This window comes from Capricornis sumatraensis, unplaced genomic scaffold (genome assembly GCF_032405125.1).
Source record: "Capricornis sumatraensis isolate serow.1 unplaced genomic scaffold, serow.2 scaffold10, whole genome shotgun sequence".
Lineage (NCBI taxonomy): Eukaryota > Metazoa > Chordata > Mammalia > Artiodactyla > Bovidae > Capricornis > Capricornis sumatraensis.
Genome location: NW_027184621.1, coordinates 4,303,830 through 4,309,039, shown reverse-complemented (window position 1 = coordinate 4,309,039; position 5,210 = coordinate 4,303,830).

Sequence of the window (5,210 nt, the reverse complement as noted above, 5' to 3'; positions counted from 1 at the left end):
GGCAGCCCAGCTGCGTGCGACTGCAATCACTGCTTTGGCGGATCCGAGTGCCCCTCCATTACGGCAGAGCTCCAGCTCTGCTCAGAGGCCCGCTCTGGCAGAGTTGCTGGCGTGAGGCTGCTCTGCCCTGGGCGAGCCTTTCCCAGACCTGCCGCACGTTAGGCTTCCAGTCCAGATAGGAGCGGGCTGCGTGAGACTGGGAGATGCTACTGGCGCCTTCCTGGCCTCAGCTTCACTCCTGCATTGCCTTTGCACCTAGTCCCCAGGCGTTCTTGTGAAAGGCTTAGTTGCCGGTGGGTTGCACACTGCCAAGCGCTCCAGCCGTGAGGGCTCTATTAGAGGCAAAGGGAGGGCTACTGCAAGTCGCCTCTTGCGTTTGCTTGACCGCCCAGAATCTGCACAGCACGGAAAGCACAAGGCTCACAGGGCCCCTGCCTGGGGTCTGCAGCCCCACACACCGGAGGGGAACTCCGGGAGCGCAAATAAGGTGCCTGACAGACGTCATTTCCCTAGTGCTCTCCTCCCAAGCAGAGACGTGTGCAGGTGGTTGGGGCCTGCCCTTGAGTGTCTGGACTCCCTTCCACAGCCCCAGCTCAGGGAAGCAGCTCCTCAGCTAAGACCTGTAGGACGCGTGGGGCGCCCCCGCCTGGAAGCCTAGTTTACAGCATGCCGGAAGCGAGCCTCCTCAGTACAAGAGAAGGCAGCCCTGCTGCGTGCGGCTGTAATCACTACTTTGGCAGAGCCGAGGGCCCCTCCAGTACGGCAGAGCTCCAGCTCTGCTCAAGGCCAGATCTGGCAGAGCTGCTGGCGTGAGGCTACTCTGCCCTGGGCGAACCTTGCCCAGACTTGCCTCGCGGCTAGGCTTCCAGTCCAGGAAGGAGCAGGCTGCGCGAGACTTGGAGATGCTACTGGCGCCTTCCTGGCCTCAGCTCCACTCCTGCCTTGCCTTTGCACCTAGTCCCCAGGCGTTCTTGTGGAGGGCTTAGTTGCCGGTGGGTTGCACACTGCCAAGCGCTCCAGCAGTGAGGGCTCTATTAGAGGCAATGGGAGGGCAACTGCAGGGCTCCTCCAGCGGTTGCTTGACCGCCCAGACTCAGCACAGCACGGAGAGCAAAAGGCTCACAGGGCCCCTGGCTGGGGTCTGCAGCCCCACACTCCGGAGGTGAACTCCGGGAGAGCCCAGAAGGTGCCTGAGAGTCGTCATTTCCCTAGTGCTCTCCTCCCCAGCAGAGACGTGTGCAGGTGGTTGGGGCCTGCCCCTGCGTGTCTGGGCTCCTGTCCACAGCCCCAGCTCAGGGAAGCAGCTCCTGAGCCAAGACCTTTGGGAGGCTCAGGGGGCCCCGCCTGGAAGCCTAGTTTACAGCATGCGGGAAGCGAGACTCCCCGGGAGAAGAGGAGCCAGCCCAGCTGCGTGCGGCTGCAATCAATACTTTGGCGGAGCCGAGTGCCCCTCCAGTACGGCAGTGCTCCAGCTCTGCTCAGAGGCCCGATCTGGCAGAGTTGCTTGCGTGAGGCTGTTCTGCCCTGGGCGAGCCTTGCCCAGACTTGCCTCGCGGCTAGGCTTCCAGTCCAGGAAGGAGCAGGCTGCGTGAGACTGGGAGATGCTACTGGCGCCTTCCTGGCCTCAGCTCCACTCCTTCCTTGCCTTTGCACCTAGTCCCCAGACGTTCTTGTGGAGGGCTTAGTTGCCGGTGGGTTGCACACTGCCAAGCGCTCCAGCAGTGAGGGCTCTATTAGAGGCAATGGGAGGGCAACTGCAGGGCTCCTCCAGCGGTTGCTTGACCGCCCAGACAGCACAGCACGGAGAGCCCAAGGCTCACAGGGCCCCTGGCTGGGGTCTGCAGCCCCACACACCGGAGGGGAATTCCGGGAGCGCCCAGAAGGTGCCAGACAGACGTCATTTTCCTAGTGCTCTCCTCCCCAGCAGAGACGTGTGCAGGTGGTTGGGCCTGCCCTTGAGTGTCTGGACTTCCTTCCACAGCCCCAGCTCAGGGAAGCAGTTCCTCAGCTAAGACCTGTAGGAGGCGCGGGGCGCCCCCGCCGGGAAGCCTAGTTTACAGCATGCCGGAAGCGAGCCTCCGCAGTACAATAGAAGGCAGCCCAGCTGCGTGCGATTGCAATCAGTACTTTGGCGGAGCCGAGTGCCCCTCCAGTACGGCAGAGCTCCAGCTCTGCTCAAAGGTCCGATCTCTCATAGTTGCTGGCGTGAGCCTCCTGTGCCCTGGGCGAGCCTTGCCCAGACTTGCCTCGCGTAGGCTTCCTGTCCAGAAAGGAGTGGGCTGCGCGAGCCTGGGAGATGCTACTGGCGCCTTCCTGGCTTCAGCTCCACTCCTGCCTTGCCTTTGCAGCTAGTCCCCAGGCGTTCTTGTGGAGGGCTTAGTTGCCGGTGGGTTGCACACTGCCAAGCGCTCCAGCAGTGAGGCCTCTATTAGAGGCAATGGGAGGGCAACTGCAGGGCTCCTCCAGCGGTTGCTTGACCGCCCAGACTCAGCACAGCACGGAGAGCAAAAGGCTCACAGGGCCCCTGGCTGGGGTCTGCAGCCCCACACTCCGGAGGTGAACTCCGGGAGAGCCCAGAAGGTGCCTGAGAGACGTCATTTCCCTAGGACTCTCCATCCCAGCAGAGACGTGAGCAGGTGGTTGGGGCCTGCCCCTGCGTGTCTGGGCTCCGGTCCACAGCCCCAGCTCAGGGAAGCAGCTCCTGAGTCAAGACCAGTGGGAGGCGCGGGGGCCTCCCCTGGAAGCCTAGTTTACAGCATGCGGGAAGCGAGCCTCCTCGGGAGAAGAGAAGGCAGCCCGGCTGCGTGCGGCTGCATTCACTGTTTGGGCGGAGCCGAGTGCGCCTCCAGTACGGCAGAGCTCCAGCTCTGCTCAGAGTCCGGATCTGGCAGAGTTGTTTGCGTTAGGCTGCTCTGTCTCAGCGAGCCTTGCCCAGAATTGCCTCGCACATAGGCTTCCAGTCCAGGAAGGAGCGGGCTGCGCGAGACTGGGAGATGCTTCTGGCGCATTCCTGGCCTCAGCTCCACTCCTGCCTTGCCTTTGCACCTAGTTCCCAGGCGTTCCTGTGGAGGGCTTAGTTGCCGGTGGGTTGCACACTGCCAAGCGCTCCAGCAGTGAGGGCTCTATTAGAGGCAATGGGAGGGCAACTGCAGGGCTCCTCCAGCGGTTGCTTGACCGCCCAGACAGCACAGCACGGAGAGCCCAAGGCTCACAGGGCCCCTGGCTGGGGTCTGCAGCCCCACACACCGGAGGTGAACTCCGGGAGCGCCCAGAAGGTGCCTAGTGCCCTCATTTCGCTAGTGCTCTCCTCCCAGGCAGAGACGTGTGCAGGTGGTTGGGGCCTGCCCCTGCGTGTCTGAGCTCCTGTCCACAGTCCCAGCTCACGGAAGCAGCTCCTTAGCCAAGACCTGTGGGAGGCACAGGGGGCCCCACCTGGAAGCCTAGTTTACAGCATGAGGGAAGCGAGCCTCCTGGGGAGAAGAGAAGGCAGCCCTGCTGTGTGCGGCTGCATTCACTGCTTTGGCGGAGCCGAGTGCGCCTCCAGTACGGCAGAGCTCCAGCTCTGCTCAGAGGCCCGATCTGGCAGTGTTGCTGGTGTGAGCCTGCTCTGCCCAGGGCAAGTTTGCCCAGACTTGCCTTGCGACTAGGCTTCCAGTCCAGGAAGGAGCAGGCTGCACGAGACTGGGAGATGCTACTGGCGCCTTCCTGGCCTCAGCTCCACTCCTGCCTTGACTTTGCACCTAGTCCTCAGGCGTTCTTGTGAAAGGCTTAGTTGCCGGTGGGTTGCACACTGCCAAGTGCTCCCGCAGTGAAGGCTCTATTAGAGGCAAAGGGAGGGCAACTGCAGGGCTCCTCCAGCGGTTGCTTGACCGCCCAGACTCAGCACAGCACGGAGAGCACAAGGCTCACAAGGCCCCTGGCTGTGGTCTGCAGCCCCACACACCGGAGGCGAACTCCGGGTGCGCCCAGAAGGTGCCTGACAGACGTCATTTCCCTAGTGCTCTCCTTCCCTGCAGAGACGCGGGCAGGTGGTTGTGGCCTGCCTCTGCGTGTCTGGGCTCCCGTCCACAGCCTCAGCTCAGGGAAGCAGCTCCTGAGTCAAGACCTGTGGGAGGCGCGGGGGGCCCCACCTGGAAGCCTAGTTTACAGCATGTGGGAAGCGAGCCTCCTCGGGAGAAGAGAAGGCAGCCTGGCTGCTTGCAGCTGCATTCACTGCTTTGGCGGAGCCGAGTGCACCTCCAGTACGGCAGAGCTCCAGCTCTGCTCAGAGGCCCGATCTGGCAGAGTTGCTGGCGTTAGGCTGCTCTGTCCTGGGCGAACTTGCCCAGACTTGCCTCGCACATAGGCTTCCAGTCCAGGAAGGAGCGGGCTGCGCGAGACTGGGAGATGCTACTGTCGCCTTCCTGGCCTCAGCTCCACTCCTGCCTTGTCTTTGCACCTAGTCCCCAGGCGTTCTTGTGGAGGGCTTAGTTGCCGGTGGGTTGCACACAGCCAAGCGCTCCAGCAGTGAGGGCTCTATTAGAGGCAATGGGAGGGCAACTGCAGGGCTCCTCCAGCGGTTGCTTGACCGCCCAGACTAAGGACAGCACGGAGAGCACAAGGCTCACAAGGCCCCTGGCTGGGGTCTGCAGCCCCACACACCGGAGGGGAACTCCGGGAGCGCCCAGAAGTTGCCTGAGTGCCGTCATTTCCCTAGTGCTCTCCTCCCAGGCAGAGACGTGTGCAGGTGGTTGGGGCCTGCCCCTGCGTGTCTGAGCTCCCGTCCACAGCCCCAGCTCAGGGAAGCTGCTCCTGAGCCAAGACCTGTGGGAGGCGCAGGGGGCCCCTCCTGGAAGCCTAGTTTACAGCATGCGGGAAGCGAGCCTCCTCGGGAGAAGAGAAGGCAGCCCTGCTGTGTGCGGCTGCATTCACTGCTTTGGCAGAGCCGAGTGCACCTCCAGTACGGCAGAGCTCCAGCTCTGCTCAGAGGCCCGATCTGACAGAGTTGCTGGCGTTAGGCTGCTCTGTCCTGGGCGAGCCTTGCCCAGACTTGCTTCACACATAGGCTTCCAGTCCAGGAAGGAGCGGGCTGCGCGAGACTGGGAAATGCTCCTGGCGCCTTCCTGGCCTCAGCTCCACTCCTGCCTTGCCTTTGCAGCTAGTCCCCAGGCGTTCTTGTGGAGGGCTTAGTTGCCGGTGGGTTGCACACTGCCAAGCGCTCCAGCAGTGAG